The sequence below is a fragment of the Ranitomeya variabilis genome, chromosome 2 (assembly GCF_051348905.1).
Source record: "Ranitomeya variabilis isolate aRanVar5 chromosome 2, aRanVar5.hap1, whole genome shotgun sequence".
In the NCBI taxonomy this organism is placed as follows: domain Eukaryota; kingdom Metazoa; phylum Chordata; class Amphibia; order Anura; family Dendrobatidae; genus Ranitomeya; species Ranitomeya variabilis.
In genome coordinates this window covers 342,582,304-342,591,658 of record NC_135233.1, presented here as the reverse complement: position 1 = coordinate 342,591,658, position 9,355 = coordinate 342,582,304, and the positions used below count along the sequence as shown (strand labels likewise).

At 48.9% G+C, this 9,355-nt stretch overlaps 1 protein-coding gene across 1 annotated transcript in view; it reads left to right on the top strand.

Moving 5' to 3' along the window:
- Positions 1-945: 945 nt before the first annotated feature.
- Positions 946-9,355, top strand: part of VAMP7 (vesicle associated membrane protein 7) — a 28,194-nt gene continuing 19,784 nt past the window's right edge. Inside the window, exon 1 of the mRNA XM_077285436.1 lies at positions 946-1,169. The gene's annotated coding sequence lies outside the window, so the exon portion shown is untranslated. The remainder of the gene's footprint in view (positions 1,170-9,355) is intronic.

Sequence of the window (9,355 nt, the reverse complement as noted above, 5' to 3'; positions counted from 1 at the left end):
CCTGTGCCATGCTGACGGATGTGACTGACAATCAGCGAGACATCGGCAGTGACGCCCTGTTAGCAGAGTGGAAGAAGAAGATCTGCTCTGCTGGCGTGGAGCCGCTGAATCGCTGGCACAAGCGGCCGGTGACCTCTCTGTAGAGCAGGCATCTGCCGGTTACTTTTTAGGCCCATAGTAAGAAACCTACAAACCCCGCTCTCCCTGTATAACCCTTTGGCGGCCTCACAGTCAGACAGGAGACTGACAGCTGAGGCCGGGGGTCCCACGGACAGTCCGGACCATGACACTGAAGCTCTGCAGCACATAGTACGGGCGATTAAAAGATCATAATCAACTCAAGTCCCTCAGGAGAACGGAAAGGAAAATAAGAAGCAATGTAATAAAAGCATTTACAAACACAGATGTGATTCCGTCTCTTTTTTTCACCATCCAAAATGAAGTAAAAGCCCTGGAGCACATTCAGCACTGACGTAAAATTACAACAAGGCTCCAGAATTGCTGTTTTTCGGTGTCGGATCGTGTTCACATGGAGCATTTGTGCCGCGTTTTTCATGCAGAATAAAGCGCAGCAACAAGTAGGTTCCCACAATCTCGTTCACACAGTCAGGGTTTTTCCTTGTGTCTTTTGAGTTGAGGTTTTTTTTTTTTTAACCAGCAGCGTGTCCATTATTTCAACATCTATGATGCTTTTTCGTCCATCTTATTGAATGCATCAAAAAAAAAAAAAACATAACAAAGAGTAAACTAGAAAATGTACACAGCGTTTCTCCTGCAAAAACTAATTTCTGCAAAGAAGCACTGTGTGCACACACCCTAAGGATCACTAGACGACCTCAAAATGATCAGACCCAGCAGTCATGAAGCCCGGGCACATCTCTGGCACCTTCCATCACCGAGGAGTTCCCCTTTAATTCCAGGTTGTGTTCCTCTGTGCAGCGCCTGCTGATGTAAATGCGCTGCAGATACACGGCTCACCGGCAGGGGGCGCGCACGTTGTGCGCAATTACCGGACGCAACTACATTTCCCATGATGCCGCGCTGTGACAAAGAGTCACCTGCGGAAGTGAGCGTGATCTGTGCTCAGTGCAGGGAGGAAGCAGCTGGAGAGTGCTGGCATGTAATAACGCCCTGTGTGTATCTGCACCGTACAGCCTGAGCCATTGCAGGTACGGGCCGGGGGGGACGGCTCACACAATTGTGTGGGGGGCAGATGGTGGGAATGTGGGGGTAGGGGGCAGATAGTAGTGGTGGTGGGGGCAGATAGTGGTGGTGGGGGCAGATAGTGGTGGTGATGGGGGGCAGATAGTGGTGGTGGGCAGACGGTGGGAATGTAGTGGTGGGGGGTAGATGTGGTGGTGGGGGGCAGATAGTAGTGGTGGTGGGGGGCAGATAGTAGTGGTGGTGGGGGGCAGATAGTAGTGGTGGTGGGGGCAGATAGTGGTGGTGATGGGGGGCAGATAGTGGTGGTGGGGGGTAGATGTGATGGTGGGGAGCAGATAGTGGTGGTGGGGGGCAGATAGTGGTGGTGGGGAGCAGATAGTGGTGGTGGGGGGCAGATAGTAGTGGTGGTGGGGGGTAGATGTGATGGTGGGGAGCAGATAGTGGTGGTGGGGGGCAGATAGTAGTAGTGGTGGGGGGCAGATAGTAGTAGTGGTGGGGGGCAGATAGTGGTGGTGATGGGGGGCAGATAGTGGTGGTGGGCAGACGGTGGGAATGTAGTGGTGGGGGGTAGATGTGATGGTGGGGAGCAGATAGTGGTGGTGGGGGGCAGATAGTAGTGGTGGTGGGGGGCAGATAGTAGTAGTGGTGGGGGGCAGATAGTAGTGGTGGTGGGGGGCAGATAGTAGTGGTGGTGGGGGCAGATAGTGGTGGTGGGGGCAGATAGTGGTGGTGATGGGGGGCAGATAGTGGTGGTGGGCAGACGGTGGGAATGTAGTGGTGGGGGGTAGATGTGGTGGGGGGCAGATAGTAGTGGTGGTGGGGGGCAGATAGTAGTGGTGGTGGGGGCAGATAGTGGTGGTGATGGGGGGCAGATAGTGGTGGTGGGGGGTAGATGTGATGGTGGGGAGCAGATAGTGGTGGTGGGGGGCAGATAGTGGTGGTGGGGAGCAGATAGTGGTGGTGGGGGGCAGATAGTAGTGGTGGTGGGGGCAGATAGTGGTGGTGATGGGGGGCAGATAGTGGTGGTGGGGGGTAGATGTGATGGTGGGGAGCAGATAGTGGTGGTGGGGGGCAGATAGTAGTAGTGGTGGGGGGCAGATAGTAGTAGTGGTGGGGGGCAGATAGTGGTGGTGATGGGGGGCAGATAGTGGTGGTGGGCAGACGGTGGGAATGTAGTGGTGGGGGGTAGATGTGATGGTGGGGAGCAGATAGTGGTGGTGGGGGGCAGATAGTAGTGGTGGTGGGGAGCAGATAGTGGTGGTGGGGGGCAGATAGTAGTGGTGGTGGGGGGCAGATAGTAGTGGTGGTGGGGGGCAGATAGTAGTGGTGGTGGGGGGCAGATAGTAGTGGTGGTGGGGGGCAGATAGTAGTGGTGGTGGGGGGCAGATAGTAGTGGTGGTGGGGGGCAGATAGTAGTGGTGGTGGGGGGCAGATAGTAGTGGTGGTGGGGGGCAGATAGTAGTGGTGGTGGGGGGCAGATAGTAGTGGTGGTGGGGGGCAGATAGTAGTGGTGGTGGGGGGCAGATAGTAGTGGTGGTGGGGGGCAGATAGTAGTGGTGGTGGGGGGCAGATAGTAGTGGTGGTGGGGGGCAGATAGTAGTGGTGGTGGGGGGCAGATAGTAGTGGTGGTGGGGGGCAGATAGTAGTGGTGGTGGGGGGCAGATAGTAGTGGTGGTGGGGGGCAGATAGTAGTAGTGGTGGGGGGCAGACGGTGGGAATGTGGTGGTGGGGACAGCAGCACTGTGTCATGTGAGCGCTGCTCGGGCTCAGGAGGGAGTTTTGAAATAATCAGGAGATTGCATCAGTGATATTTCCCCAGTGCTGGCGGGTTTTATGTACTGCTGGGCTAGGCCTCCGTGCAGCGATCTAGGCCTCCGTGCTGCGATCTAGGCCCCCGCGCTGCGATCTAGGCCTCCGCGCTGCGATCTAGGCCTCCGCGCTGCGATCTAGGCCCCCGTGCAGCGATCTAGGCCCCCGCGCTGCGATCTAGGCCCCCGCGCTGCGATCTAGGCCCCCGCGCTGCGATCTAGGCCCCCGCGCTGCGATCTAGGCCGCCGCGCTGCGATCTAGGCCGCCGCGCTGCGATCTAGGCCGCCGCGCTGCGATCTAGGCCGCCGTGCTGTGGGCTAGGCCCCCAAGTGAGGGGAAAAAAACACTATTTCACCATTGTGGTGTTTGGTTTTTAGCAGCATTCATTGTGCAGTAAAAAATGTGATAACATGATTCTCCAGATAAGTCTGACTGCAGTGATACCAAACTCTTATAGGTTTTTGTTTTGTATTTTAGTGGTTAAAAATAATTTCTTAAAAATGTAAAAACATAATATATCTGACCCGTAATTACACTTTTTGACTTTTCTGGCACTGGAGCTGGTTATTCCCAAAGCGCGCCTCCCCTTTTTCTTTTTTTTTTTTTTTCTTACTCCACTTGGGGGACTTTGAGAATATGAACATTTCATCATTTATATGACGTAACACCACAGTACTGCACAGGGCTGCAGTTGGTTTCTTATTTAGCAATTTTTTTATTTTTTATTTTTTTTATTTTATAGGTTTAACAAAAAAAAAAATCACAATAATAACATACAATGCAGTGAGGTGCCCTGATGTGAATACACTTAACAGCTACAAAAATTATAAAACTGGAACAAAAATGGGCATCAAAGTGGGCACAGAAGGGCGTTAAAGGGTTAAATGCCTTTGGGCCACTGATATCACACTGAAGACATATAGAACAGGGCGCCCCACATCAAATCCAGGTCTCTCCAGCCTGGCCCTAATGGGTTCTGGGCATAAGAACTGGCATCAAAGTGGGCAGACAGTTGATTTTTGGCCATTTGAATAAGTAACTGGTGTTTTTAAGGGGGTTAAATGACTTTGGGCCACTGATTCCACACTATGAATACACAGATAGTGATGCCCTGCATCAAACCCAGGTCCCTGTAGCCTGGCCCAAATGGGTTCTGGGCATCAGAACTGGCATCAGTTGTCTGCCCACTTTGATGCCAGTTCTGATGCCCAGAACACATTTGGGCCAGGCTGGAGAGACCTTGGTTTGATGTGGGGCTCATTGTTCTATATGTCTGCAGTGTGATATCAGTGGCCCAAAGTCATTTAACCCTTTCATTAACGCCCGTCGGTGCCCACTTTGATGCCCTTTTTTGTGCCAGTTTTATCATTTTTGTAGCTAAGTGTATTCACGTCGGGGCACTTGGCTGCATTGTATGTTATTATTGTGATGCTTTTTTTTTTTTTCTTCGTTAAACCTATTAAAAAAAAAAAAACCTGAACAAATAAGAAACCAACTTCAGCCTCGTCAGTACTGCAGTCTTTAGAGGAAGAGTTGTTCTCCTATGGAGTAACCCATCGGCGCCCCACCATCACAGCCAGTCCATGTAAATGCCACTGGCAGTGATTGACAGCAGCGATCAGAGCAAGGTCTGTTACACTGATGCCGGCTGTGTATATTGTTTCATTCCCAGCATCTGCCCGATATGGAACAATGTGATCTGATTGTTTGCACAGGTTGACATTTTCTTTAAGAGTTTGTCGTCTTTCATACAATACATGGAAAGAGGGGGCATCGAGCTGCGGCCGCAGGGAGCAAAGTGTTGATATAGCCAATACTGGAAAAAAACTTTAAAACTTGGACAACCCCTTTAAGGTTGCGCCTGACCCTTTTTTTTTTTTAATATTGCTCTAAAGCAGGAGGCTGTCGGGGTATTCTGGGAGTTGTAATTTCACAACAGACTGGACGGCACAGACTGTTAAGGCATGCTGGGAGTTGTAGTATGATGACAGTTTGGACTACTACAACCTGTCATTCCATGCTGGGAGTTGTAGTGTTATAATGGCTGATGTACTGCAGGTTGTTTTCCCCTGGTTTAGTGATCATTATTGGGGAGCATTATCCCTAGGGCGATGAGTGGCACATTGCGTGTTTGACAGCCGCTGATCTCCGCACATCTATCGCTAGCAGGAATAGATGTATATTGGAGAATGACGTATACATGATGGCTGTGGTCATCTAGTGGACTAATTGTGTTGCACCCCGCAGCACAATGCTGGGATACGGCAGGTTTGGCCCGTGGCCAGTGTCTGGCAGCCACAGAGGGAAACCTTGCACAATGGGGTCATAGCAGAGGGTAAAGTCCAATGGAAAGTGAAAGCAGTGAGGTGACTTGTATGTTTTCTATAGAGACTTGTGTTCTGCCATATGGCCCATAATAAAGGGATGTTTTGCATTCATAAAGGTGCATCGTTAATTGTTAACCTTTATGGTCTATTATTGTTTGTCACCTTGGAATGTGCTTTTTACCTGCAGATTTAGGGTTAATTTGCAGGTAGATACTGTTTAAGTACAGTGACCAGAAGTATTGTAAGTTCAGCTACTGGGAGAAAATGAACTTATTTCCTCCCATGAGCCGCCTGCTTTCAGTCATGGGGCGAGCATAGGGCGGCTAAAGTCACCTCTCGCTATTCTGCGGCCATGGCCTCATGATTATAAAGGAATATCTGGCAACCATTTGCTCACCATGAGTGATCAGATTGTGGCTACACGCTTGGTAAAGTTCTAAATTGATACACCAGGACATTATTCCCATTTTTTTATTTCTTGTACAAAAAGAGAGCAGCTAAAAGGAGCGTCTCTTGTTCTGGAGGACCAGCCCTCTCCTGCATAACACACAACACATTGATTTTGAGTTGGCATTGTGTAATGCCTCATTTCTCCTGTGGGGGAGCTGTAGAGAAATTGTACACTTACATCATAGCTTTTCTAAAAGATCACCTGTGATTGGTTTATTGACCCTTCTAACAAATGTGAATTATCATAAGTAGGCGACAGTCACGCATCTCCTCGGCACTGTTACTGGTGGAGGGACGATGGGAGAGATTTGTCACTGGTAATTTTTTACACTCTGTGATTTGCTGATTATCCATGTAGAATATTAACTGTAGAATCTGCTGAGTTTTGGGGTGCCAGTTAACACTAAGGCTAGGTTCACACTGCGTTAGCAGCAGCCCGTTCAACACATACGATAACGGGCTGCTGTAACGCAAGTGCCGACGTTTGCAGCGCGCTAGCGCAGATAGAGCATCTGCTAGCTCTATCTGCGCTAGCAGTGACGGACCCGGAAACGCTGCAGCCCGCGTCCCAGGGTCCGTCACTCAATGACGGCACATCCCTAGCGCACGCCCATTGTGGGCATGCGCTAGTGATGCGTCCGACATTGGAGTCAATGGCGGCGTTAACGGACTACGTTATGCCGCGGTGTAACCTAGTCCGTTTAATGGAGTCACTGAACACAATGTGAACTCAGCCTAATTAACAAGAACTACTGGATCTTTAAAAGGGGGTTTATTACAAACCAGGTATTTACAATGACATACATAAGGGAAGTCTAACTAAGGGACAAGGGTACAATTAAAGGGAAGAGGTAATAGGAGAGGGTAGTGGAACCTGGGATGTGGGAATGGAAGAGATATATTACTGATCCTTACATATATACTAAACCAATACACATCCACACCCACATACGAGCCATGACTCCATCCTTGCTTCCGGTATCTTCTGTGGCAAATGTCCAATCATCTTCCGGCAATGTGAACATGTCATTGGCTGCAGTAATCATCACCTTCCTGCAGATGGGAAGAAAGCTCTTGTGTAGGACAGGTTCAACTCCATTTGGGCTGGCTCCAAGATGTCCATTCAAAGAACAATGGTTTGTCACCCAAACACCACAGCCATTGTGTATCACTATACATATCCATAGGCCGAAGACAGGATGTCTATCTCAGGACCACTGACTTATAACGGAAACCCACAGGAACTATGTACATATGTAGATAATGATAGGTCACAAACAGGATAGAGGTTATTCATTGGAGATTTCCAGTGTACACCTGTATCCTCCATTAGGTCGGAGGGCCAATATTCTTTTCGTATGTAGATGACTTATCACTAAAACAAAGGACATCACACAAAAGAACACAGGCCTTCTCGCCTAACAGGCTCAGTCTTGTATCTGGTTTGTCTCATCAATAGAGTCCTGGAAATATTCAGCACTCATAAATTCAATATAGAGTTCAGTGATTTCTTTGATACATACATTGTCCAAGTTGTCTCCAACATTAACTATCAAATGAGGTCAAGTTGTGTGAAAGTCCAGCGACTATAAAGGAGGCTGAAACCTAAAATTCTGAGCTGTCTAAAAGGCCCCGTCACACTTAGCGACGCTAAAGCGATCCCGACAACGATACGACCTGTCAGGGATCGTTGCTGCGTCGCTATGTGGTCGCTGGTGAGATGTCAAACAGTGAGATCTTCCCAACGATCGCTGCTGCGATCTCACTGTTTGACATCTCACCAGCGACCTGTACAACGATGTCACATGGGAGCTATTATGACGATTCAGTGTCTGAGTCGTCAACGAGGTCGTTGGTAAGGTGTCAAACACAGCGATGTGTGCTACCCAGCGGGACCTCAACGATCAAAAAAAGGTCCAGGCCATTCCGACACGACCAGCGATCTCACAGCAGGGGCCTGATCGCTGCTACGTGTCACACATAGCGAGATCTTGTGACTCAGCAGCGATCTCGCTAGCGATCTCGCTTAGTGAGACGGGGGCTTAACGCTGTGGTTTGGTGGAGGAAGCTGAAATAATCAGCAGTTCCAGCACAAATGTGAAACGCGTTGTCAGCTAGCTCAGTAGATAGAGGAACTGCTGTACCTGTACTCAGCGGCTGGGATAGCAGCCTTCTTATGGAGGAACTGCACTTCAGGCCACGTTCAGTATTTGGTCAGTATTTTACATCAGTATTTGGTAAGCCAAAACCAGGAGTGAGTGGTAAATGCAGAAGTGGTGACGTGTTTCTATTATACCTCTGCATTCAATTTCCTGGGTTTTTTTTTTTTTTTCTTTTCCCGCTCCTGGTTTTGGCGTAGAAATACTGTACATGTGAACACGGCCTAAGACTGTGGTACTGCCTATTGGACTCCAGACCTCAAGGAAACTTTGCAGTTTTGCCCTAGGGATCATCATGATCTTCTCAGACCCCTTGTATGATAACTTGACCCTGGCGATACGGTACGTTGTCTTGGAAAATAGAAAAAAATTGGAGTCTGGCTCAACAGGACTGTATTTTTCTTTTTCAAAAGAAAATATAGTGCGTACGAAAGAAAAATGTACATGGTCGACATGACCCAGTCGACGCGTTTCGACTGCACTAGACAGTTTTACTCATGACTCATTTAACATTGTCTTGGAGCCTTGGTAAATGGGATCCTTAAAGTAGAACAAAGGATCGGTCAGATTGGAATCTAATCCTATGAAAATTCCCAATCCTTTCTTCCCTGGACATTTTGTGTTGGGAGGTCGGGCACCATCATACAATCGGATGGCTGGCCGGTCCTTCAGAAAGCGGCAAATTTGACTACTGCTGCTCCTCTAATGAGTATGGTCATCTCATAGGGTGGTGGTTGTGTTGGTGGTGGAGGTGGTCATGGTGATGATCACACTTATGGCTCTTGTCAGAGCTTCAGTGTGAACCCCTTAAAAACTAGGTTGGGTTGAGTGTATCTTCGGGGCCATGTGCTAGGAGAGACGCTTTGTACCCCATACGGCCGTTGAACACAATAGTATGGTAGATAAACTTTTGTGACCACCTAAGAAGTTTGACATGGTCGTACCAAGCGACTCCGTCTACCTCATTATAGTAAATGGCTCTGCCGGGGGTTGCGTCTGACAATCCAGATTGCACCGAACTTTGGCCCTCGTGCACACACCCTCTTTAGCATTTCTAACCCGGCTGTTTCACGATGATCTTTGTGTAAACTGACTTCTGATCACCCGCTGAACAAGCAAAAGCTCGTTCATCTGGTGAAATGATCATTTGCGCAGCACGAACGGTCATCGTCCTCAGTGCCACACTGTCCTGTGTAAACAGGACTCACTGCCAGGGAGTGTCCGCCTGTGTGCACAGAACGTGATACTACTGACACTGTTCATCGATACCGCGATCTGTCTGTGTAAATAGGATAACGGCCAACCGGAAAATCTACCAATCGGCGGTAAACTGTATAAAGCTTCTTGTTTTCTGCAATTTTTCAAGTTTTGCCTGAAAAAAAAACCTAAAGTTTAAAGATGACTTTAGTTGATCACTGATCGTTTAGGCGAAGCGCAAACCCCTGT